Source organism: Haemorhous mexicanus, chromosome 10, assembly GCF_027477595.1.
Source record: "Haemorhous mexicanus isolate bHaeMex1 chromosome 10, bHaeMex1.pri, whole genome shotgun sequence".
NCBI classification, from domain to species: domain Eukaryota; kingdom Metazoa; phylum Chordata; class Aves; order Passeriformes; family Fringillidae; genus Haemorhous; species Haemorhous mexicanus.
Genome location: NC_082350.1, coordinates 22,400,900 through 22,426,642, shown reverse-complemented (window position 1 = coordinate 22,426,642; position 25,743 = coordinate 22,400,900). Strand labels below are relative to the sequence as shown.

At 45.3% G+C, this 25,743-nt stretch overlaps 1 long non-coding RNA gene across 1 annotated transcript in view; it reads left to right on the top strand.

Moving 5' to 3' along the window:
• The first annotated feature begins 795 nt into the window (after positions 1 to 795).
• Positions 796 to 25,743, top strand: part of LOC132331481 (uncharacterized) — a 31,186-nt gene continuing 6,238 nt past the window's right edge. Inside the window, exon 1 of the long non-coding RNA XR_009487601.1 lies at positions 796 to 1,043. This is a non-coding gene — a long non-coding RNA (uncharacterized LOC132331481). The remainder of the gene's footprint in view (positions 1,044 to 25,743) is intronic.

Below are 25,743 nucleotides of genomic sequence, written 5' to 3'. Positions count from 1 at the left end.
TTCTCCCTTAGGATAATTAATGATTCTTGAAGGCAGGGGGGAGCAGGGCATGGGCAGCCCAGGGTGCTGCTGGCCAGGGAGAGGAGCAGGCAGGGGAACACATCACTGGCTCCTCTCTGCAGGAAAAGCAGTGGGGGAAGGAAAATATCTGTGGGGAGGAAAGAAATGCTACCAAACACTGAAGCAGAAATCTAGAGCCATTTTAGCAATCCCTAAGGAAATTTGTGATTTTGCCTCTGGTAGGAGGGATCACTGGGTAATACACAGCTGTCAGTGGGTGCCAAGTGGCCAAATCTGGCAGCGGAGATGTGCTTAAATCAGAGCTGGATTTGCCTGCTTGTTCTGCTTTATTGCTGCCCTTCCCTGACTTTTCCCCCTGTTGAGGTTGTAATTTCTGTCAAAATAACTGCAGAGCTCTGCATTTTAATCCCATGTAATTACAGTCCTCGGGAACTCGGTCATCCCTGCATCAGCCATCCTCCCTGTTCCCCCTGCCCCGGCAGAAGCAGATTGAAGAGCTGTCACAGAAGGCGGCTGGAAGGGGGGTCTTGTTCTCCTCAGAGCCCTTTCTTGTCCCCCCTGCTGTCATTTTCAGAGCTCTGACTCGAGGTTCGCTGCCGCAGCGACAACCTCCTCCCCAGCATCCCCTCCCGGGGCAGGGAGGGACACGAGTGCCACCCCAGTGCCACCTTCAAAGCAGCTGTGACTCAGCCTGGCGGCCGGGGCTCTGTGTTGGGAGGAGGATGAGCCGGGGAGGCAGCGGCTCAGCTGGCAGGAATCAGCTGATGGCCTCACCAGCCGGCTCAGCTGGGCTGATTCACGCTGGTGGAGGGTCCTACCCACAGCCATCCCACGCACAAACACCATCCCTGAGCCGAGACACTGATCAAGGCAATTGTGATGGAGATAAATGGGGGGGAAAAAGAGGAAAAAAGAAAAAAGCCTTCCTGTTCCATTTAAAGATCTGGGAAAAGCAGTTTTCTGTTATTAGTTCTCAGTATACCCCAGTAGGCTGCCTGGTGTCCTCCTTCTCCAGCAGTGTGGTAAGTGTGGGCTTGGGAGGGCTTGCAGCAAGTTTCTTCTTCTGTTCTTCTGTGCAAAATATCTTGCCTTAGAGGAAGAAAATGTTATCTATAAAATTTATTTTCTTTTTAAAGACTGAGGGTGAGGATGGCAGTCAGAATGCAGGGAAAACCAAGTTAGAAATAATATTTCCAGCAGCTGTTTGGTGGAAGATTCCTACTTTTATTTATTTTATCCGTTTGTCACTGTTGCTTTCCAATTCCTTCAATGTGTTTAGTCCACACACAATATTCCTTGCTGTTTCAGCTGGGTTCTGTGTTTTCCTTCCCATCCTCTAAATCTCATCAGTTTGCTGCATCCCCCGGATGATGCAGCTCAGAGTCAATAATCCTCTCCTGGAGAAATTGCTTCTGGCAGGCTGGAGACCCGACAGAACCAAAGACACCTACAGAGTGGTGTGCTTTCCTCTGGGCTCACAGCACCTCCCTGTACAGGAGATGGGGTGTGACTCAGAAGGCAGCTCTCAGCTGAGCTATCACCAATTAAAAATGCCTTTTTTTTTTTTTTTTGTATTAATATAGAAGCAGAATTTCCTTTGCCTTTGTGTCAGGTTGGTTATCAAATGTGCTGTTTGGTGCTGAAGGGAAACAGCTTCAGTCCTGTTGCCCTCCTGAACTGAAAAACAAGAGATTCTTACATGAAGGAGTTGCAAGGACAGAGTAGAACCATGGAAAAATATCAGTGTGGGTACAACAGGTTGTAATCGTTGTGTAATGTGGGATTCAAAATAGCTTAATTTAGATCTGCTACTAGTAACTCTTGTCACCTATCTACCCCAGGAACTTTATTTAAAACCAAGTTATTACAGGGCACCCCTTTAAACCAAAACAGGTCAATTTGTCATTGTGATAAACATTCCTGCTTGGCTGTGTGGACAGTAGATGTGCACCAACCCAAACTTTTTCATAATAACAATACTAAAGATGGAAAAGAATGTTTTAGAAAAGATGAATTTCAGCTGTCACTCCAGCTTTGATTGAAGAGTTTTGTGGTAGCCACAGAAGACCTTACAAAAGAATGTTGCAAGCACAACTGTTGGTTTTTTGAGCGAGGACAAAAGTTTAAAATACATGGCAGAGAGTGAATAAAAACAAACCAAGAGTGGTCCTGCTGTTAAGTGTCCATTGCACCCCAGAGAGAGCCCATGGCAAAAGCACCCTTTGCTGGCAGAGTGCTCTTGTTGGGTCTGGAAATTCTTGTCCAAAGCTCAGAAAAATCAAGCAGCCCCTCTTGAGTTCCTTGACCTTGGGAGTAGGCAGGATGAAAAATAAGAGGACACGGACAGCAATAACTTGTTTTGAAAAAGTTATTCAAATTATGTTAAAATACACGATTTAAAATATTAGTTCTGGCAGGGAGATTGCTGGAGTTTCAGTCAGGAGGAACAAGTATTCAATAAATTTAAAAAGTCAGGAGCTGGCTCTATAACAATTGCTTTGTAAGCAAATGTTGGCTTTTGTGGCTGGTGTGGAATGTGCTGGGGAACGGATCCAGCTCGGGGTGGACATTGCCATCCTCAAATCCATCTGAAGGAATGGCTCAAGTTTGCTCTTTTGTTGGCACTCAGGAACCTCACAAAGATTTACCAACTCTTTTTATCGTTTTCTTTAGAGATGGGAGTTTTCCTGTAAGAAAGCTTTGGTTCATTTGTAAATGTAGGAGAAAAACTGAGCAGGGCCCCCTCCATGCCAGTCCAGCACCATCATGAGCAAGAGTTAACTTGAATTTTAAAATTAAAAGCCATGTCTAGTCCAAGAAGTGCATTTTATTTATTTCACTTTTTTTTTTTTTTTTTTTTTTTTTTTTTTTTTTTTTTTGTGCTGGAAATACACATCTAATTGATGCTTTCAAGGCAAAGTCTAGAGTATATAGTAACATTTCTTTTGTTGTTTATCTGGTAAATCTGCAGTGCTGCTATTCACCAAGGCTTTGTCTCCATAGGAAAAAGGAGGCTATAGACTACAAGAAGGAGCTGGCAAAGAGAAATCAGTTTTTGGCAGTGCAAATTATTCTTAATAGCAAGGGGAAACTTATAAAATTTAAAAAATAAAAGATGGCTAGACAGTGGTAATTTCTTCTGTATGGAAGGGTGGTGTTGTTTTGGTTTTAATTCTCCTCCCAGCTTCAACATTTCCAGAATATTGAACAGTTTCTTTTTTTCTTAAAACTAATGTTATTCCTGGTCTCCCACCTGAGTACCCAGTGGATGAGCTAAAAAAAAGCTCAAAACAGTGAGGGTGAGGTATATCCTAAAAATGTGTGAAATGCTTTTTGGGCGTGCAAAATCATGACCTGGATCTGGATGCATGTTTTCCCCTGCCTCATGGGAGACTGATCCATGGAAGTCATGTGATTCAGATGGATTCAGCTTCAGCCAAACAGTGGGCAGAAATGAAGGAATGAGAAGCAATAAGTACAGATCGGAATGAAAAAAAATACCTCTGGGTTTGGGTTTGCTTATTTAATTATCACATTGATTGATGAATCTGATAAAGTGAAATTTTGACATCCATGCTTGCTTTTGCCCCAAACTGAACATATCTGTTCCCTGCTTGCAGCTGCCAGGGAGTTCCAGGCCTTTTCCAGTAGCCAAAGAAATCAGAGCTTTCATTCCACCAACATGAGCCAGGAACAAGTGGTTGGCCAAAACTTTGCCTTGGGGATGGCAGAACTCTTCTGATTTCTGAACCTGACCTCAGACCTTCAGGTCTGTGCCACCATCCCATAATGACCCACGTGCATGATGAACTTCTTACTTAGGGAGATTTGGAGATGGGCTCAGGAATGCTTGTGGAGGGGTACTGATACACTGAGGTCCTCTGGTCCTTAAAATAGCTAGAAGAAAAGCAAATTAGACATTAAAGGTTTGACTTCTCTTTTCAAATTATTGAAATGGCATTGGAGTGGGAGGCATCAGTCTTGCACTGATGAGGAACATGGAATTTGATTAGTCCCCACTCTGGTTTTTTTTTTTTTTTCTTTGCTCAGAAAAGATCTATTTCCCTCGCAGAAACAATTTGTTTGCAGTTTGTACTAGCAGAGCAGTGGGATGTGCTCTGTCCCCATTTTCAGATTTTGTATTATGGAGAACAACTTTGCTGGCTTTTCTTGTCTGGGTATTAAACCTTCACCTTCCCCTGGGATTTTTGCCACCTGAACATTTCTCATTTCTGTGTTTTTCAGCTGAACATTTCTCATTTTGCACAGGCAGATGGTGATAGGACAAGAAGGAATGGTTTTAAACTAAAAGAGGAGAGATGGAGATTAAATGTTAGGAAGAAATTCCTTATTCAGAGGGGGTGAGGCCCTGGCAGAGGTTGCCCAGAGAAGCTGTGGAGGGGCTGGGGAGACACTGGCATTTCCTAGTCTGCACAGCCTGCTGTGAATCCCCAAGAGGATTGACCCTGTTCCTTCCTAAAAGGTCATGCAAGAGAAAGCCAGCTTGGTGAGAGTCTGCTCTGTTTAACTGTGGGAAGATGTGAAGGAGAAGAGCTCGTCCATCACTGCTCTCAAGAGCAAAATATAATATACAGAATTTCTTCTGGAGATATTGCTAAGCTGAGAACCCATCACTCACCCACAGTCTCTGCCTGCAGTTATTTTTCTTCTATTGAGTGCACATAAAAAAAGAAGAAAAATTTCTGTCTTTCTTGTCTAATGCAATTGCTTTACTTCCCATCCCTGTTCAGTCCTGTACTCAAGGAATCCCTCAGGCTGTCAAGGCTGGGCTCAGAGTCCCCTCTTGCAGGTAAAGGGGCCCTGCTGGGTACCACTGGAGATGGAGTCTCATCTGTAAGCACAGGTTTGGAACAGGAGGGCTGGGTGATGCTTCCCCAACGTGACTTTGAGTAAAATGTCTATGTGCTTCTCATCATCTTCATGGCAGCAACTAAATGCAGAAGGACTGTGGGGCAGTGGAAACCAAGAAATGCTCATGGAGTGACTAAAGCAAGGTAGGGGCTTTGCAGATGGGAAGCTATCAGTGATATCTGAGTGCTGAAAAGCAGTACAGGACTGGCAGATGGCAGAAGCCATTTTACAAAACACTTTGCTGTCCTAATCACTCTCTTTGCAGTCTATTGGACCCTTTGGGGCATGGAATTAATATTCTGAAATAATAATACAAATTTAGTGATAGTAATAGTGTTGTCAGAAAGAGCCAATACTTTCTTTTTGAGCTGGAATGGAATATTTGAACATTTGAATATTTTTAGGATGGAATATTTGACTGCCTTGCCGTTTTCTCCTGGAGTTATGTTTTTTTCCTGACAGTGCAGTAATTTAGTTTCTTTATTTTTCTTTTCCTATTTTGCATTGTAAAAGACCTGAGTGATGTCAATTCAGAATATCCCAGGCCTTGCAAGCTCTGCTGATGCCTGGAGGACCAGCCTGCACCAGCCCCTGGCCCACCTGGTGCACACACAAAGCTGTTCTTGAGTGCTTGTAACAACACCATGCTGTGCTAGGAGTGTTCTGGAGGTTGGTAAAGTAACTCTGAGATTCAGTGAGAGGAATGAAGAACTCTAAACCACTTAAAATAGGTAAAGGAGGAGAGAATGAACCTTTTCCTCATAACTAACAACAAATGGGGTCAGGAATTATTACTCATGGTTTGCCCAGCCCACTCTTCCATAATGCCTTTTCTTTTTTTTTTTTTTTTCCCTTTAAGTTTGAAAAGAGCTGGGTGGGGATGAGATTCTCATTTTAATGCTGAAGTTGCAGCACACGCTGTGTGATCCTGTGGTGGTGTCTGGGGGCGAGGGATTGAACTGCTTCTCTCCGTGCCATGGAGCTGCCTTTGCTGCTGAGAGGGTGGGGAAACAGCATGTCAGCTTTGGTAAACTGGGGTCTTGGGTCCCTCCTTATCCCAGACTGCCATGGATGTTTCCCTGCCTCCATCTTTTGTGCTGTTGGCCTCCTTTTACCTTTTCCTTTGTCAGCCCTCCTGGTCCCTGTGGGATGTGCAGCGCAGTGCCACGCACAGGGCACATCCCACGGGCTGGGTGGGAGGGCACTGAACACATGTGAGCCATGGATGAGCATTTAGTGCATCTGCACACAATTTCCAACTCCTCTGCTCTGGCTGCTGCAGGGTTTCCAGGTTAAATATCTTTGGGAGCCGGGAAACAGCTCAGTATCCAAGAAAAATCCAATTGACTGTACAATAGCCTGGAAATTGTTCTTTGATCAAGTAGCACTTTCATATCACCATAAACAGTGTAGGAGCACAAACTAGGTTACAGGATGGCTTTTTTTTCCATTGTTCCATTTAATTTGATGGCCTTTCCTTGGGTATGCAAGGGCTTCCTGCCTCTCCCTCCCTGAACGTGAAGCACAGATGGTGCAGTACTGCCTGTATTACACAGACAATAAAAGATATTTAACTTTTTTTTTAAAAATGCATTTCAAGCAATAGAGAAGAAAAACCATCCTCAGAGGTTTTGAGACATCCTTTAGCCTAAGGCTTGGCCTGAACAAGGGAAGGACTGGACAGAGGGATGAGCACCAGAGGAACGGTACTAAATGGAGGTTACAGTGCAAAACACAGCTCAGGTTCCATGTTTGGGATTTCCCTTGGCTTTGTTGTGAGACCTGTGGAGAAAGCAGACACTGGAGCAAGCAGCAAAATCTTTGAAATAACTGACTTAAATGAAGAGTGCTCCCTTGAAGTGGACAGTGGTGCCCTTGAGGGAGGGTGACTCCTGAGCCACGAGCACTAAGCTGGGGGTGAGCCCAAGAGTCCCCCTGGCTCTGGCTCTGGCTGTCCTTCCCCTCCCTTCAGAGCAGGTTCTCTCTGTTCAGACTCCAACATAAATTTCCATTGCAGTATAAGCAATACAAAGCCAAATTAAGGAAATTGAGTATGGCATTAGTCATTCCCTAGGCAAGAGCCCTGCCTGAGGAGGAGGAAAAAGCAGAGTAAGGCATCACGCCATGGTTTCTGCGCAGTGCCAAGGCAGCCACAGCCCAGACCTCCCTCACTGCTGCTCAGGGGCAGCAATATGTTCAGTACTGAGCATATTTCACAACATTGGTCTGTCAATAGTGTCAATTCATCCTGTTCTCTTGATAATTCCTCTCACTCTTATCCACGAGGGATTAAGTGGAGAAATACAGTAATGCAGTGGATTGTACAAGGATTATCCAGGTTTTCCTATCAGCTGTATCAGGAAGGCATTTAACTGGAAAACTGCAAGTTCAAGCTTCCAAGATTAACCCAAAGAGTGTCATGTTTTGCTGAGTTCAGGAGCCTTGGCTCAGTTTTACGTTTGGATTCACTGATAGTTTCTGTGATAAAGGACTGGGCAAACCCAGCAACAAGTGCTGACCCAAGCTGGAGTTTGAGGCTACGTTTGTGCTCATGTTCAAGGACTCTGGGGTCTCATTTCCTGGTGCAGGAGGTCAGTCCTTGATACCATTCAGTTTTTAGAGATGTCCGTGGTACTCCCCAGGCATGGTGCAGATGGGATGAGGTGGGATCAGGGTGCACCAGGATGGGTCTGTGCTCCCCACAGACAATTTTCACAAAACTTTTTGTTCTGCAGATTGGGAGAGTGAAGCATTATGGACACAGATCATCCTGTGCCAGCTGGCCAATATCTGAGAGAATGCTCCCAAAGCTATTTAATTTATTAGCAGAGAGGTAGCCTGATAGAATTGATGGTTTTATTTCTGGGACTGAAGCTTCTTTCAAGATTTGGTCATTTGAAGGTGATGAATCTTTGCCTCAATAAGGGTTTCTGGATTTGACCCAAAGTAAATTAGTTCAGATGAGTCAAAAAGCCAAGCAAAAAAAAAAAGCTCAGAGGGCCCCATACAACCCAAAAGTTGTGCATGAAGAGTTATGAAGGCAACTTCTTTATTGTCCTGTTCTTTTGGTGTTTTGCCTACAGGGAATTCTGTAGGCAAATACCATGGGAATAAAGGAAATATTTTTGTCAACAGAGAATCCTCAGATAGTCTCGAAAGGGCAACTCTGCTAATAAATTTGTTGAGGGTAGGTTCTGCCTTGTGCAGAAAGTGCTGACTGTTATGTACAGTGCTTAAACTTGATTACTTCATGTCTTGCAACTCTAATCACCTCTGAGTGTTAACGTATGGAAATTAGGGAAAGGCTTAAAATTATTCTTGGAAGTAAAATGTGTTCTTTCTGATGAAGCATAAAATTAGTTGTCTCTGGGGAAGGCCCAGTTGAACTCTTGTTTACAGGGGTTTCATTCAGAATTGGGGTATTCATTGCTTTGGTTCAGATTTAATTTAAAAATATAAGGAAAATATTTGTCACATGTTCAGGACCACAGTGTGGGGTAATGTTTGTTGTAAGTGATGTTGCTTGCTGAAAGATAACACCAGGGTTATCTTTCAGCAAGCAACCAGTTATCCCAGGGTTTTCTTTCCACTGTTGCTTAACTTCCAATGGATGATTCTTTCCAGGTAGGAAATGGCTTCCCCTATGAGGGAAGATGAGAAACTGTATGATTTGAAAAATTGAATTTAAACAAGACAGTTGTTGTCCAGGCAGTCTAGGGGAAAGCAGGAACACACACAAGCCAGGGGCATGAGAAGCAGGATCACAGGAGCAGACTGGCTGTGCCCAAGGGAAAAGCCAAGGCAGAGTAAGAAATCACTGTTTTAACCCCCCTGCCTCTGTTGTGTTTGTGTGGATAAATGAGTCAGGCTTTGGATGGAAGAGATTGTATGTTGTCATTCTGTGTTCTGAAATTAGAAATCCATGGGGAAGAGTCAAAGCCACTAAATGATCCTTAGGAAGAGGCCTGTTTCATTTCATTCAAATGACCTTCATGTTAGATTTTACCAGCTGGGCCATGACCACAACAATCAATGGAAAGCTGAGTCACAGGTACTTGAATCACTCCATGAGTCATGTCTGATCCAAGACATTTCTGTGAAGATCCCTGGGGTTCCTGAACAGACATCTGGGGCAGGGGAGGTGCATTGTCCTTGTGAAGTGCTTCCATCCCTTGCTGGCTGTGGAGGACCAGGATGAGACCTCAGACCAGGCAGGAGCTCCTCAGGCAGCCACACCTTGTCTTGTTATAATGGAAAGCCACCCTGAAGCTGCTGGAATTGGCAGAGTCAGATTTATGACTGGACTCAGTGACCCTAGAATTCCAGCCTAGGGGATTCTATGGGTCTAACATCACTCTGCCCAAGCAGAGATGAATCTGGGGACAGGGCTGGGACCAACCCTTGGGGCAAACTGTACTGAAGTCCAGAGACCACCTAGGCAGTGGTAAAGCACTGCTGAAGGACTGCCAGAGTACAGGCACCTGCCCTTCCAAATTCTCTGACAATGGCACATTTTACAGCTGCTGGTCCCAGTTAGTTCCCAGCTGATCACACTTGTGATCCACAACAGCTCTGTCTATTCCTGCTCTTGTATCTGTGCCATGGCTCAGTGGGCAGTGATTAGGTGTAGCCTGGCAAGAGTGTGTGCCAGCAGCATTAGTGGCTGCTGCTAGGCTACAGCAGGGAATGGAGAGTGCTCACAATAGGGTTTGAAACTTTATACTAAAATTTAATGTCTAGAAAATAAGTGGTTTGCAATTCTAATCCAAATAAGTCCGAGTGGGTAATGTTTGTGCTGTAAAGATTGGTAAGGCTGAGCCCTCAGGTAGATGAATGCTTTAGGGACAGCTGGAAAAGATTCAGAGCTCAGAGGCTGATTAATTCACCATCCAGAGCAGAGACCTTCACTTCTGTGAGTGGGTCTGTGAGCATCCTGCCCTCAGACTGTAGGAATGTGTCATCTTACTTTGTGATAACATCAGGTTGGAGCTCCTGGGTGTTTGTGTAACACTGCTATAAGAGAGTGAAAAGTTGTGAGAGCCTCCTCAGAGGATTTGTGGATGACCCTCAGGTCTTAGGGCAGTGAGGAACTGAATGTGCCCGGCATCTTCGTTGTTCTCCAAAAGCAGTATCATGTCCCTTTCTGTCCATTTAGAAATCTTTCATGAGTTCAGGTGGTCATCTGAACCTCTGGGATGCCACATGAGCCATTTGCTTTGGTGCTTGATTTTCTCTGCAGCCCTCAGGAATAGGGGATTCCCCACGAAGAGTCCACTCAGTGCAAACCCAAGGCCCTTGCAAGGGGCTGCTGAGCAGCCCACTGGGTTACTTTGCAGTGTTGGCATCATTAATTCTCCATGGAAGCACCTAAATCTGCTCCAAATAACCCCAAATCAACATTTTTCCCAGATGAGTGAAGGGTGTTGGCTGAGCTTACAGCTTTGCTGTATGGGCATTGTCCTGTCTTCCAGTTCTTTGTGGTTTTTTAATCAAGAGTTAACCAGATTATTCGAAAATGGGAGGAGACTTGCCAGGCATAACAGTATTGGTTTAATTTCCTTCTGTGTAATCCCTTCTGTACTCATTTTCCATTAAAAATTATTTCCATTTCATCTTCCTGAAAACAAATATATCTTTTTGAAGACATGCCAGGACAATTAAAAGAACACTGCAAGGCCACAGCGATGTCACACATGGGCTTCATGAGCCATTTGCAATGGAAATATCTGAGACAGCATTAGATTGGCTTTCTGAGGGCTAAACTGGATTTCCAGGGGCTAAACTGCACTTCCAGGGCCTGATGTGGTTTCAGCTACAGGTTACTCTCTTCTGCCTGTCATCAGAGCAGTCAGGTTTGAATTGCAGTTCTGTGTCATGCAAAGCTGGACATGGTGTGTAGCACCAAATAATGGAACTTAGCTCTTTTGTAACTTAAGAAAAAAAGTTCTTGGTTATAATGTCTGGCAAAGAAGCTTGAAATGTGACTCAGCGTGGTGGGTCTGTGTGGATTGTGGGGACTGCAAATCTCACTTCTGAGAGGGTGAGCTGCTCTGTTCACCCCCCTGAGAAGCTGTTAGGAGACTCAGATGACGATGAGGACACCCTTGTCTGCACTTAAATGACTTTTTGCTTTCATCCACCTCTGGTCTGTGCAGAGGTGGCTGCTGGGAGGAGTTGAGGCTTCCCAAGGGTTAGACAGCATGCACTAAATTCCTGCTGAAGCTCTCAAAGTAGGCATGAAGAAGGCTGCAAGTCTGAACTGCCTCTGCTGTTAAAGTTGAAGTTGCCTCCTACATGGAGTGATTCAAGTCCTCACTCCTCCAGACTTAAGCTGTGGAGTAAATAAGTGGTGTAGCTCAGCACACAGTGAAGAACAACATTGAATTTAATACTCCCAATAGTTTCAAACAAGAAAACTTTCCACAGCAGTCACTCATATTGTACATTAATTAGAAACAAAGATCTTAAAATACAGCGATGACAGATTTAATTCAAGAGGGAGTTTCTGCAGTTCAGTTTACTGGAAGCCATGCAAATATACTGTGGTGTGGGATGTAGTTTCACAGTGAAGCATCTTGAGATTCAGCTTTCTGCATGACCTGTCTTCACTGTTGCTGATGTGCAGGTTCTTCCAGCCCTCCAACCAAAGTGCTTTCACTGGCTGGAGTCTCAGTTCCCCAGGACAAGGACAAAATCTGCTTCCAACCTCCCAGAATTTACCTGATGGCCACAGCACCAGCAGAAGCAACTCCTCTGTGCAAAATGCCCTTCATCTCCCAAAGAAAGGCTGGTTTTTTTCCAGATCTGACCTTCCCTGCTCTTTTCTTGTTTTGGTCCAGCTCTAGTGGTAGAGCTCCCAGAGCTGCTCCAATCCCCACCACCTTACAGGAGACCCTGTCTCTGCCTTCACCTGCAACAGGCTGGGGCAACCAGGAGCATCACAGGTGTAAAGGTGGGAGAGAGCCTCTGGAAGTGCTAAAGGGTTGCCCCTTTAGCAAAACCCAAAATGCAAACACTTTGGAGAAAGATGGAAGTTATTAGATGCATTGGGTTTGATCCTTGAGCCATTTTTTCTGGAAGTCAAATCTTGCAGCTTTGGGAAGAATGAGTTTTGCACAGTCTCTAATAAACTGGAGGTCTGAGACCTTGCAAGGCAGAAGTGGAAAATGCCATCTCCAGCTGAAATCACCTGGGAAACAGGTGACCACCTTCAAGTCCACCCCTCACCATCACTGAGCCCAGGACACCGGGGTTAAAGCTCTTACACATCCAAAGCATTATGTCTTCTCTTGAAAACTGACTCCAGAAAATAAACCAGGCCATTCATCCCAACCTTCTGGCACTGTCTCCAAATGCAAATACCAGGTTGCACAGCCTGCTCTTCTCAGCATTGCATGCTCCAAACTGGGAGGCTTTTTGTGTGCAATGCCTCCTGCAGCTGGCGTGGCCCCATTTTGTACTAGACAAACACTGACAGCTTTATTTCTTGTTTGTTTGGTCCCAAAGATCCTCAACATCCTGGTTTGAATTGAGTATTGTGGTTCTTCACTAGCAGAAATGTAAATAACAAAGAAATTGCGTGTATTTTAATTACCTGAAGGCGTCTGGTTTAATCTGGTAAATCCTCTTACGTGATAAAAGCAATGTTGCTATGGGAACCCTATCTAACAGGAAAGGTAGCACCAGTAAATAATTAGGAAACTGATGCAGTGAAGTGATTTTTTGGTCACTTGGCACAGAACTGGCTTCACAGTGAAAGTTTAGACCTGTGTTTTGCTTTTGTATGCATAGGGTGGAAGAGGCAGAGATTTAACTGGGAAGATCCCATTCAGGCATCTTGGAAGGGTCAGCAAGTGTTTTTTTCTCACATACATTCACCAAAATACAGCCCACCCCCACCAGCAGTGCATTTGCCTACTGTGACACTCCCATCAGGGTTTGTTAACTGTTCTTTAACTCAGCAATGTGTGAAGTCCTCTCTGGAGTGAGACACTCTCTGAAAGAATCCCTCAAAGGCAAATTCTACCCAGTGAATTACTGGTGCCCAAGAGCAGAACCAGCTCTGGGGGTTCCTTCTGTCCCCCCAGCAGGGATGGGTGTGGCACCAGCTCCTGCCCTGGTTTTGGCTGGAATGGGCAGGGGAAGGCTGTAGGAGCTGGGCAGGGTCCTGTTCATCTTTAAATCCCCAAATCTCTGCTTTGTGCAAAGCCTCCAAGGGCAGCAGTGCTGCCCACATGGATGAGTGGTGGGTCCCTCGGGCAGGACAAGAACCCTCTGACTCCATTGTCCCATCCCAGGGTTATCATTTGTGCCAGAGCTGTGCTGTGAAAGGGTTTATTCATTTACCAGGAGGATGTGCTGATAAGAGCCCTGTGATAACAGGCAATAAAGCAATAATGGCAATATGGTTCAATACATTAGAAAATTTTTCATGCTATGAAATCCTTTTCCCTTTTCTTAGATTAAAAGGAATTGACTAATGGGATATTTCTCATTTTACTTTATGTAAGTACGTAAAATTCAGTATATTCTTGTGCCTTGAGGCCACTATTGAGAAAGAAGCTCCCTTTATAAATTTGGAACAGATATTGAGTTACTCTAAAGTCTGGGATGCAAAGAAAAAGGGGAAAGATTAAATCTACCATTTATTAAATATTTCCACATTAATTAAATTAATTACCCACCAAAGAGAACTCATGGTTTGCCACATAAATGTAGGGTGATCAGTGAAAAACTTGTCGACTTTTTTTTCACAAACTGAAGAACTATACATCAATCTACTCCTCATCCACAGATGATTGTGCAGGGGTGGGTGACTTTTGTGTCTCATTGCATATCAGTAGCATGGTTTCCACAGATAATGCTTCCAGGAGAAATTGTAAATTTTGTTCAGGCAGAGATTTTTTTTTTGTCTGCAAAGAAAAAAACCTTGTAGAGGCAACCTTAATATATCTGCTGCACAAATACATTGTTTTTGCAAGTTATGATTATTTCAGTCAACACTGACAATGTGCTGACATAATTTGAATAGAATGATCTCCTTTAACACATGAAAAAATCTGTTATAGTTGAATAGGAAGGCTTGAACAAATCCTAAAATCTTGACTTCCAGGAATGTGTCATTCAGAGATTTTTTTTTTAAAGACTTCCTCACAGGAGCACCATGTGGGGCAGTCTTAGGATAAAGTTTCAGTGATCTCATGGATTTTATCCAGCCTCACCAATTAGAAGATCATTTGGTAACAAATTGACTCAGAAATCATAATCAGGTTCATGGAAAGCAATCCCACCAGCCCAGCCATTTCACACTGAACCTGCCTCATGGCAAGGACACTAAGGACAATTAGCTGCTATTTGGGCTGTGCAGGTGGTCCCCAAATGTCATTGTCTGGGACAGTGATGTGGGGAGAAGGGGTGGGAGAGGAGAGGCAGCAATGCTGGGAGGCTCTGGGCATAAAAATATTGCAAGCCATGTTCTGTACTGCAGTGTTAGGTTAAATTAAAGTCGTGTTCCTGACATAGCTCCTGCCCAGCTAGATATGAATCATTAGTACAAAACCAATTTCCTAATTATCCTTCCATTGCAGGGTAATGCAATGAGTTTTGTACAGCTGTAATTTTACCCTGGTTTATTTCCATGTCCTCTCTTTTCCCTAGAGACCTGCTCTGCTCTCCTCTGAGGTTATTTCTGACGTGATCTTGGGCAGCAGGAAAGGTGGTGGTGGATGGATGAATTCATCCATCGTCACTGCTCTCCCAGATTCCCAGGGAACTTTTGCTGGGAATGTATAAACTTGTACAGGTGTTGGATGGTCTCTCAAATAGTTTGTTTTAATGGTTGAATTGATCCTCATGGCAGATGATGGGAATATTTTTGTTGCTGACCTTCTGTATCATCTGTTGGTATTTTAGGTGGTTTGTATAAAACAGGTGTAAAAAACACAGCAGGGACCAGGTTATGAGGAGGTTCCTGAAAACCCTCTGTGTTACTAGACATTCCTGTCCGTGCCTGTAGATGTTTGAGAGGTGAATGAGTGGAATTTGTGCAAAAAGCTGAAGAGGGAAAGTGTTGAAGGAGGAAGTTCTGTCATCCCTCACCTGAAGGTGTGGATGTTCCTGTCATGCACAAGGCTTCATCAGTTGGGTTCAAAACTCAATCTCTGTGTAGAAACTGGGGGGAAAACCTCAAACTTGAGTGATGTGGGGACCTGTCAGTGAGAACTGCAGCCACACTGCCAGCAGATACCCTGTCCCTTGGTCCTGAGAGGGAAAGAAACCCTTGCCACCATGCCCGGAGGGGAAGGATGGGAGAGTGCCCAGCTCCACTCAGTGGGCAAAGCACAAACAACATGCAACAGCTCGGCAACCACAGCTGAACAGTGTTTAATCCCTCCAGCTAAGCCATGAGCAGGGAAGGGCTTTCCTTGTCCTTGGAAGGCCATCCTGAAGCCCTGGGCTCCCAGAGGAGGCAGTGTCCCCACAGGGACTCCTCTGGGATCTCTCGGAGTCACGGAGGGATGTGCTGCATTGAGCTGCTGCTCAGGCAGATATTATTTGTTAGCCATGGTCAGATTTTCTAATTTTTGTTATTCAAAGCTCCTGTGAAATGTAGCCACAGGAACACCAGGGTTGGCTTCAGCCTGCACAGCAGTGGCTCCTCTCCAAGGGGCAGGAGGGAGCTTTGTTGGTAGCTTTGGCTCTTCAGGCTGCAGGGGAGGCTGCATGGGGATTTCCAGAGAGGTCAGCAGGGCCAGGGGAAAAGAAAAACCAGGATTTTAGTGCAATCATCCTTTCTGCTGATACCTGCAAAATGTCTCATTAGCTCTGTTGCTGCTTTAAGGGCAATTCATGAAATCATTTCCACTGGTTAGACATCTGCCCAAATCACTTGCTTCATTCTCTCGTGCTTCTGTTTTTGGCATTTCATCAAAAAAAGCCTTTTTAGGTTATATCTTAATTAAAAGCACCTCCCAGCCTGGCTGCAGCACTCCCTGAAATGCTCCTCAAGCAACAGCACTTCATGTGCTATTAGCTACCTCCTGACCCCATCCTCTCCTGGTGGCCAGGTCTATTTAAGATGACAAATTAACACAAATCATATAAATGCAGCACATTTTCAGGGGCCAGTTGCCATTGACATTGTTCTGTGCTCCACAGGGATTTTGGGGGTGTTTCCTATACTCCCACAGGGATCTTTTTGCTAAATAATCCCTTGAATCAGAAATAAAGACTCCTAGTCCCAGGATTTCAGGATTACTTGCAAACAGGATGGCTCTCACGTCATATAAAGTTTCACCTAAACAAGTGTTCTGTTCCTCCCTGTCAGGATCTGTCACACATTGAAGGATCAGGGAATTAAAAGTGCTTTTAGCATCTGATTTATTTTTTCCCTTATTCATTTTTATGAAAAAGAGTTGCAAGAAATTGGGAAAAATGGAAATGCAAAGAGAGGATAACACTTAGTGGGTTGGCACTCTACTGCAGATATCCAACCTTTATATATAGACATATTTTTTATTATTGCTTCTTGTGAAATTCAGGTTAAAGCCATTTCCAATCCACCACTGTTTACAAAAGTTGCTGGATATTTTTTTTCCCATCCCCTCTGTACCTCTGCTGCTGCTGCTTCCCTCACCCTGGGAAGCTGATGAGCACTAAGGTAGCTGAACAGCAGATATTGGATCTCCAGTATAATTTTCAGCAGTTAATTAGCAGCTCTGCTTCTCCCATTAAAAAAAAAAAAAGAAAAAAAAGGAAAGCTTTAATTAGACTCACAAGAGGACCTGAAAAACTGGCTGGCAAGTAGCCCCTGTGTGCCTGGGTAGGTGAGGGACTTGCATTGAAGTGTGGCTGTGCTTGTAACCTCTGCAGCGCCCAGAGAAAACAATTTTATTAGAGAAAAACAAGAGAAGGAGATGGAAGAGGTTCTTATTCACCATCTGAAGTGTATCTTCTCTACTTGGTGCCCCACACTGGTTTGAAATGTGGTTTTATATGTCATTATTCTGCACCCACTCTCAGGAAGCAGCAGATGCTGGTCCTGCTGTTGCTTAGCACTTTTCCCATGGGATGTGGCTCTTTGCCCTCTCCATCCACCTTTGTTTATTTCAGTGTCTCCAGAAATACTGGCAGCTTCCACATTCCCTTCTCAATGGCTGAGAAGTGCCTGCTCTGAACATCAGGAGTGAAACACACAACTCTCAAGTGCTGATGGGCCCCAGCAAAATGCAAAAGCTGGATGGTGTTGAGAGGGGATGGAATTTAGAATCAGAAGGGTTTGGGCTGGCAGGAACCTTAAAGAATATCTCATTCTACCCTCTGCCATGAGCAGGGACAGCTTCAACTAGGCCAGGTTGCTCAGAGCCCCATCCAGCCTGGCCTTGAACACTCTCAGGAATGGGCTGTCCATGGGGAGACTCTTAACAGCTGCATTAGCAGTCTTAAATTCTGTGCTGATGCCAGTATCCACTGTAGAAAAGGTTCTTTTGAGACTGGAAAAGATCTATTGGCTTGGCAATCTAGGCACTGTGCTACAGCTTGCAGTTAAAGTGAATTATTCCACTGTTGTATGATTTAATCAGTTAATGAATATAACATTTTTGGATATTGCTGTTGCTAATGTTTTCAGAGTCTCTCTAAGATACTCTTTGCTTGCATTAAATCCTTTCCTGACCTTAAACTGGCTGAGCCCTCTCAAGCCTGAGGCAATGAGAAGGGTGAAACACAGGTCTGGGTGTTTCACTGCCTGAACCAGGGGCATGTGGGGGTGCAGGTCAATGTTTGGGGTCTTCACACACAGGAAATGCTGTGATCCTGAAATACCTTTTGTGCTCAGGGTTTGTTCCATCCTGCTGGAATTTACTTAATTTGCAGAAATTTAAAATAAATTCAGCAGGGTAAGGCATTTTCACTACATTTTTTTCTGCCAGAGAGGAGATGAGGATGAAAAGGAGAGACACCCTTGCCTTGAAAGGGGCAGAGAACCCCATCCAAAAGGTGTGGGATGAAGGGGAATGGGATCCCTGGTGCTCCCTGACCCTCTCCAGCCTCCCAGGCTGGGCTCTGCTGCCACCCCCACAGTACCCTGGTGCTGGAGGGAAATTTACTTTCCCTTTGGCTGTTTGGGTGGCTGCTTCAGGCTGCAGAACTCATTTGGCTGCTGCACATCTGCCAGTGCTCTGCCTGGGAGCGACGTTATTACACTAAGCTGCAGCTCTGAGAGATTGCAGGAATATTTTTGTACTAAAAGGTGCCTTGTCCCAGGATGCCCCTGGCGGCAGGGGACCCATCCCCATCATGAATATTTGTGTCCTGCCCTAATTACCTTCCAGCAGAGCTTCTGCAGCCATGCATTGACAGCAGAGCTCCTTATTTTGGAAAGCAGAGTGAAGCTGCAGGGCAGGGAACGACCCCAGCAGCAGAGTGAATGCTTTTTTGTCTCTCTCCAAAATTGTAACCTATTTTTGGACCAGTCATTGAGAGGATTACAATTTTATTAGCTGAAATAACCACAAACTGCAGCTACTCACCAAATGGCTGCAGCTTTTGACCCGTATTTTGGCCTCCTTCTCTAGGGGTTGGTGCTTGTGGCCCAGAACTGGCTGTGACCCTCTGTTTGCTGCCAGCCAGGGTGATGTGGGCACTCCTGCAAGGTACCTGCACAAAACCAAAACCAAAACAGAACAAAAAACCCCACCAAACTAAGGAAGGATGCTATTTAAAGGAGAAAGGGAAAATTTTAGATAAATTTTAGCTGTTTTCCTCTCCTGTTCTCTCCAGATGTCTGCTATACTGAAGTATCAGTGGGTACCAAATCCTTATATTCCCCAAGGGTCCTTTCTCTTACCTTCATCTTCAAAATATCTCATATTTATACAAGAAGCTGCTGTACTGGAAACAAGAAAACCAAGTCATTTGCCTCAGACTGCACAGCCAGTGGACCTCAGATCCTGCCCAGGAATCATTCCCCTCTAAACAATGCTGCAGGTCAAGGCTGGCCAGGGCAGGCTCAGCAGCTGCTGATGTTGGAGTGTGACCTGCCAGGTCCCCTCACCTTCCTTTCCATGGTATGCCCTGATTTTAATGCCACAGTGGAGCCTGATCACACAGAGGAAGGAAATCTCCAGCTTTCATCACTCAAGTCATGTGGTGCTGGGCTGTGTGGAACCTCCCAGTGTTATTCTGCCAGCTGTGTGCCACTGGGTTTGCACTCAAAGCACCATTACTGCACAGCACAGGCTCCCCTGGGATGCTGAGCCTGCCCAGCCTGGAGCAGGATGGAAGTTCTGGCACAGCTCTTGCTTGCTTGAGGCCACAATATTCCTGCCCAGGAAAGTCAGCCTTCCTCCACCACATCCCCATGGGTTTTAGGCAGGGTCATTCTAAAATAAGTAGGGCTTGTTTTGATCTGGCAGTCCCAGTGAAATAGAATTTTAGCAGCAGGTTTGTGTGTCAACTCTGAGCTTCAGGATGGAGATGATCTGTTTCAGAGGTTCCTGGATCTATCCTGAAATTCAACATTTGAGCCACACTTGTGTTGTCCAGACCTGCAGGCCACTAGGTGAGGTGTCCATCACCAAATGGTGGTCACAGCCCCCATGACCTGCCTTGGCCTCTGCAGACACCTCTGACCAGCAGCATGTAGATAAATTCACCTGTAGCTTGCAAAGCTCAGGGTTTAGCAGACATCCCCCAATGTTTAGGCTGCTTATGGGGCTGCAGTTCTGTCCCCAGGCTGGGGTGAAGATTTTGTCAAATTGTACAGCGAGTTGGAAAGCAGGGGGAGGCTTTGGCTGCTCTACAGCCTGAGAAATTCTAGAGTGACTCAGAAAGGGAAATTTTCTGCCTGAGGAAACTGGCAAGATGCTGCAAGCCATGAAAAGGGACTTGTCACTGCAATGGTGACGAGAAAGGTGAAAGAGAGATTGATGCAGGAGCTGAAATATTCGTCTGGCACAAGAAGGCATGAGATGTTTGACTCCTCCAGATATCAGATTGCACTCTGAGTGGTGCTTTGCAGTTAATGATCTGACCAGAAGCACACTTTGATGGAATAAATGCATGTAATTACTGACATCTCCTACTTTTCCTTCTGTTTTGGATGACAGTCTCTTCTCACACAATTCTCCAGCATAATTTGCTGTGCACATTAATTAGTGCCTGGTATAGAATGGAAAAATGTAGAAGCCTATAAAGCAACCCTTCCTCAGAGGTGGAAGGTGGAAGATCTGCTGCCTGCACTACAGGGCAGCTTTTCCAGCACCTTGGGCTGTGGGGGGACATCAGCCAGAGAAATCTGATTTTACAATCTTTGATTCCACCAGCAAGGGATATTTGGGCATTTAGTACTCAAACAATATTTTTTAGAAGATAAAAAAGGTTGGATATTTCAAGATGGAGAGATGCAGAGGAAGAGCTTCAAAGGAGAGTGGGGCCTTTTGTGCATTTTGGGCCACGGGAGCTGTGCTGGCTGCCAGGAGCATCCTGCAGATCCCCACTCCCAGCAAGGGGAGCAGGCACCATGGCCTTCCCTGCCCAGAGCTCTCAAATTGCTGCCACTTGCAGTTCCTTACCAGAAGAAACAGCATGGGAAGAGCTGAAAGAAAGAAAAGAAAGAAAAAGAAAAACCCAGCATGGTCATTAGGATGAGCTGCTTGGAGTTAGATAACCAGAAATGAGCTGCTAAGCAATGCTCAGGGAAGATGATTCGGAGAGAACGTCACGGTGTGTGATACCTAAGGAGGGAGAGATGTGTGTGTTTAGCAGAAATCATGCTCAGCTACCATGGCACAGCAAGCTGGGCACCAGGGCTGTTACACAGAGGAAATGCAGCATTTTGCTCTATGGATTATTACTTTTATTATTTACTCCTTTATTGCTGCTTGATGGGTTCTGGAACTTTCAGGGTCTGAGTTTGCAGAGGAGCTCATCTTGAGGATGCATCCTCAGCCTTCTGTCCCTGGATCTGCATGAATGTGTTTACTCCTCAGTTAAACAGATTTCCATCATTTTGAAAAGCCTGTCAAAACCATTTAGCTATGAAAAATCACTAATAATTTTGGATATCTTCAGAATGAGGGTATATTTGTGGAACTAATTAGCTCCTGTCAACATATAATGTGTGCCTTTACTTTCTCTGCTGTAGAAAACCATTCAATCCCAGCTCTGGGGTTGATGAAGCTGGGCAGCATCAGGACACTAAAGACTTGGAGGGGGATGAGATCTCTGCTGAGCAGTTCAAGCTTCCCTGGCTGCCCATGCTTGGGCATTTGATGTTCAGATTTGGCCCTCAGCATAGACCAAGCTGCGAAAATATTCATCAACAGTACCCTCCTCAGTAAAATTCAAACTCCTTTTTCTCCTGGCATTTATTCATGGCATCTATTTACAGCCCGTTGTCTCTTAGGCCAGGCAGAGCTCTGAGCCTCAGCTAATGACTCAGAGCTGTGATATCACCGTGCTCGGCCATTCTCCTCCCGTTCACGCGTGGCTGCAGCCCGTCCTTGGTGCCTTTTCCTGAGATAAACCCTGCCTGGAGCAGCACAAAACTCTGGCTGCCTGCAGCCCCGCTGCTCCAGCACTCTGGGAAAGCCAGCCTGGCCCACACCACCTCGTATCAAACCATCAGCAGCATCAGTTTGGCTGGCCCCAAAGAGCAGCTCCCCTGTGGGACCCTCCTCCCTGTCAGCAGATTTCCCAGGGAACAAAGGCAGCTGTATCTGTGTTATCTCCAGGCTGGAATTGCCTCTCCCAGGCACAGCCCCTGGCTTGCACAGAAATGTTTCTAGTTTAGGCAAGAGGAACAGAAAGCACAGTGAGGAGTGTCCTTGTGGATAAGGGATGTGTTGGGCTTGGCAAGCCGGGCGTTTCCATGGGCCAGCTCTGACATCGAGTGGGTGAAGGTGGCTCTGACAAGGCTGGGCTTAACCAGACCTGGATGACCCCAGATTGGGGATGATCCATGGCAGCTCATTAAAGGATTATCCGGGTATGTGAGGAGGGATTTATCATCAGTGAAAGTTCCACGGTCAAGCATCAGTGGCAGGTGGGAACGGGACGTGCCCTGTAACCCTGGCACTCCAAATTTGGGGTGGTGAAAGTGGGAAAGGTTTGGGGTGGCTGTAGAGAAATCTGGCCATGCTGTTTTCTGTGTGGAGAAGCTGGTGGGCTCATCTGGTGGGACCTGGTTTTAGAGGGGACTTCATGGTGGTGGTAAGGAGGGAGTGCCCAGGGAGACCCCAGGTCCTTAGGGACACCCAAAGGGTCGCAATTACTGGCTAGGACCAAACCAGGAGCTGCTTGTTAGGACTTATTGGGAACAAACCACCTCAGAAAGAGGCAGAGCGAGCTCCAAAACTTTGGAGATGAATTTTCTTGTCTCATGTTGCCCCTCTGCCTTCTGCAGTGTCCCCTGTGAGGCAGTGATGTTGAGTGCCCATGAGCTGAGCACTCAGCACTTTGACAGAGCACAGACTTCAGGCCTAGCCTGGAGTGATTTTCCTTTTATTTTTTGCTATAAAACAGCAGTGATCTGGGTCAGGACAGGGCTCCTCCTGCTGAGCTGTGACATACCCTGTTCTGATCAGTTAATCTCTGCCTGCTTTGCTTTTTGCTGGGTGTTACAGCCTTGTGAGGGCTTTGGGAGAATCAATGGCTATAAACAGCTTTAATGAGTGTTACAATTAGAGACAAATTGCAAGTTCAAGGAATTGCAACCAGCCACCTTGGGAATGCATTGCAGGTTGGTGGTGTTGTCCTTCAAATGCTGGAGATCAAAGAGAGATGTGCCTCTGGCAGGATTCAGGCTCCTGGGGGTGAAGGGAATGTCCCCTCTGTCCTGGGAGGGGACAATGTCATGCCCACGGCACTATGGCAAAAGGGGTGTTGCTCAAAACTGCCCTCTACCTGACAATTATGCTTATTTTTAGCTTTCTATGAATTTTCTTTGAACAGAAGATCACAGGTCACCATCGCTGCTTGCTTTCAAGACAGTGAGAGCAAAAAATACTAATGAACTATGAAATCCCCAAGTGTTTTCTTCTATTTTGGGGAGTTCAATAAGAGTCAGACTGCAATTAGCCAGCCCAGTCTTTTTCATGCCCTGACCCTGGGTTTAGACAAGGGCCACAGTGCTGTCTCATTATAGATCCACTGAGACATTTCTTTTCTTAGGAAAGTTTAAAAAATACTAGTTTATTTAACAAATGTGTTTTTACACTGACCTTCCTGTAATTTGCATTCAGACCATCCTATAAAATGCCATAAAGGTTCTTAATGGCAATAATAAAGAAATCATAAAGTAAGAGGAACCAAGGATATTGGCCATTTCTTCCCCAAGACTGTTAGTTAATCTGTAGTGTGTATATTTGTGTTGGATTGTGGTTGTGCATTTGCTGCCCTGTGTACAGGGGCTTTTTCCCTTCTGCTGCTGCCATTCTGCTCTTTCAAATTGAAATTCTGGTAAATTCTGCTCCCCCCTTCCATCTCCATATTTTAGACTAACTGGAGGCAAGAATTGATGTTGTTATGAAGATTTCTTTAATGGGGTGAAACTTCTCATTTCCATCCTGAATAATTTATGGGCAGCTCATTCCCACTAGTTCTAACTAAGGGTTGTTAGCCTAATTATTTTCTTTTCCTGCTGATATTCCTTATTTACTTATAAACAGGAGTTGTATCCTCTCTCAACCCGCCTCTTTTATTTTCAGCTAGGTAAGCCAAAATTCTCTATTCTCAAAAAGTTGTGCTCTCTTATTTCAGGTAAAAATAAATTAAATCCATGAACAAAGACCCAGTTGGGATCCTGATCACCTGCCCCAGTTTATCTTTGCTCAGCAGGTGAAATAAATGCTGCTGTGTGGGGCTGCTGAGCAAACCTCCACTGATTTTAACATGATCACAACCTCCCCTGCCAAATCCAAGTGTTTGTAAAGTCATACAGAGGAGCTTGAGAAATAAACTTATTTTTTTTAGTGGGGGTTATTTATGTGTAGCCACAGAAAAGAAGGTTTGAATGTTTAATTCAGCAACTGCTCTAGTGGAAATTGTCCCTGCCAATGGCAGGGGGTTGGAATCAGATGGTCTTTAAGGTCCTTTCCAACCCAAAACATTTGATGGTTCTTTGATTATCTGCAGAGCAGTTGCACAGAAGAGCCATCTGCATTGCTGATGTCCAAGTCTGACATTCAAAGGTTAGAGGTCTTTCAGGTGGCATTTCTGCTTAATTGTCACTGATGAAACTAATTCACAGCAAATTGCATGAAATTGGAGTGAATTTTTGAGAGCTACTTCTCCAGTGCCTTTCACAGAAGGCAATTCCACCTGAAAAAAATAAGGTTTTTCCTTGGCTGCCTCATCAAACCCCTTTACCAAACCTTCTTAGCTGTGTCATGAGGTGTCCATGTTGCAAAATTTAGGGTTTTCACGACTTTTCCTGGGCTTAGAGCCGAGTGTTGTTAGCATGAGAAGCAAGACTGTGCACAGGAACCACATCCATTGCTGGATTCCCCTGTTTTCTCCCCTGGATTATCTGTATTTCACATTTGAAGGCTACAAATGAATCATTTCAGAAAAGAGAATGCAGCTAAAACTCAGGCAGAGCACGTATTTGGCACCCATCTCTGACGTGTGAGATCTGTGCCAAATCTGCTGCTCTCTTTTGAGGCACAAGACAACATCCCCAGTTTGGTAGCAGGCAGCAGCACCCACTGAGCACTTCAGAAATCTGATCTATTTTCTTCTGGAAATCTGATGGAGTGTTTGAACTACACGACAGGGAATGATTTTGAAAAATGGTGCTAGGCAGCTTTGTTTGCTTTCTGAAATCTTTAGAAAAAAAAACAATTTTAGGAAAACTAACCGCAACCCTAGCAGAAAGATTAATTCTGTTTTCTTCAGGAAAAATAATTACTACAGATCTTTCAAAGCTCCCAAGGAGGTGGCAGAGAAGCCTTCCCCAGAGCTGCTGTGTGTGACAGCTGATCTGGCTGTGGCACTGTAAAATCAATCATCCCTCTTGGCCGGGGCAGTGAGCAGGAGGAGTCACCTCTGCACCAGCATCTGCAGACTCAAAGGTGCTGCTGGGACCTTCCTTCTGCTGAATGTGTGGAGAGATGCAGCATCTGCTAATGAATATCTATGAGGGAGATGGTTCCAATGTAAAGGATTCCAGCTGTTCATTGCTAGGGATGCAGAGTGGCCCAGAGGGAAGCAGAGCTCAGCGCTGTGGTGGTCCCTGGAGCCTGGCAGGGGGAGAGGGTGGGAAACAAAGAGTTTCACATCCAAGTGAAACCAATGGGAAAACTGAACCCGTGCTGGCAAAGGGGGAGAATCTGGAGAAAAGCCTTGCAGGAAAGCTGTGAGCCCACGAGGGGGTTGGTGCTGGGGCTTCAGAGAGCTCAGAGACATCCCAGGGCTCTGCAGGGGGAGTGGGACGGTCCCGGTGCCGGATCATCCCTGACGGCTGCGGTGCCTGGTGGGACTTTAATAGCTATCAGCATGCTGCTGTGAAATGTTGCTGCTCCTGGGAGGAGAGCCCCAGGAGAGCTGTGGAAATAGGAAGAAAAGGGATGGGGAAGCAGCAGAGCTGGGCTGGGTGGCTGAGCATCACCACTCACCTCTACCTGCTCTCCTTCTGGGCAGGTGGGATGGGTCCTTGGCAAGCACTGCCTGTCTTGAGTTGCTTTCCCACTGAACAAGACATTTTTCATTTCACATTTCCACAGGAAAATGTCAGTTCTGGAGAAAAAAGAGAAAAAAAAGAAAAAGTGATTGTTGTTTTTATTGTTATCTGCTGTCAGTTCTTCCTTCAGGCTCTCACTTTTCTCACTGAAAGCTTTCCAGGCAGGGATT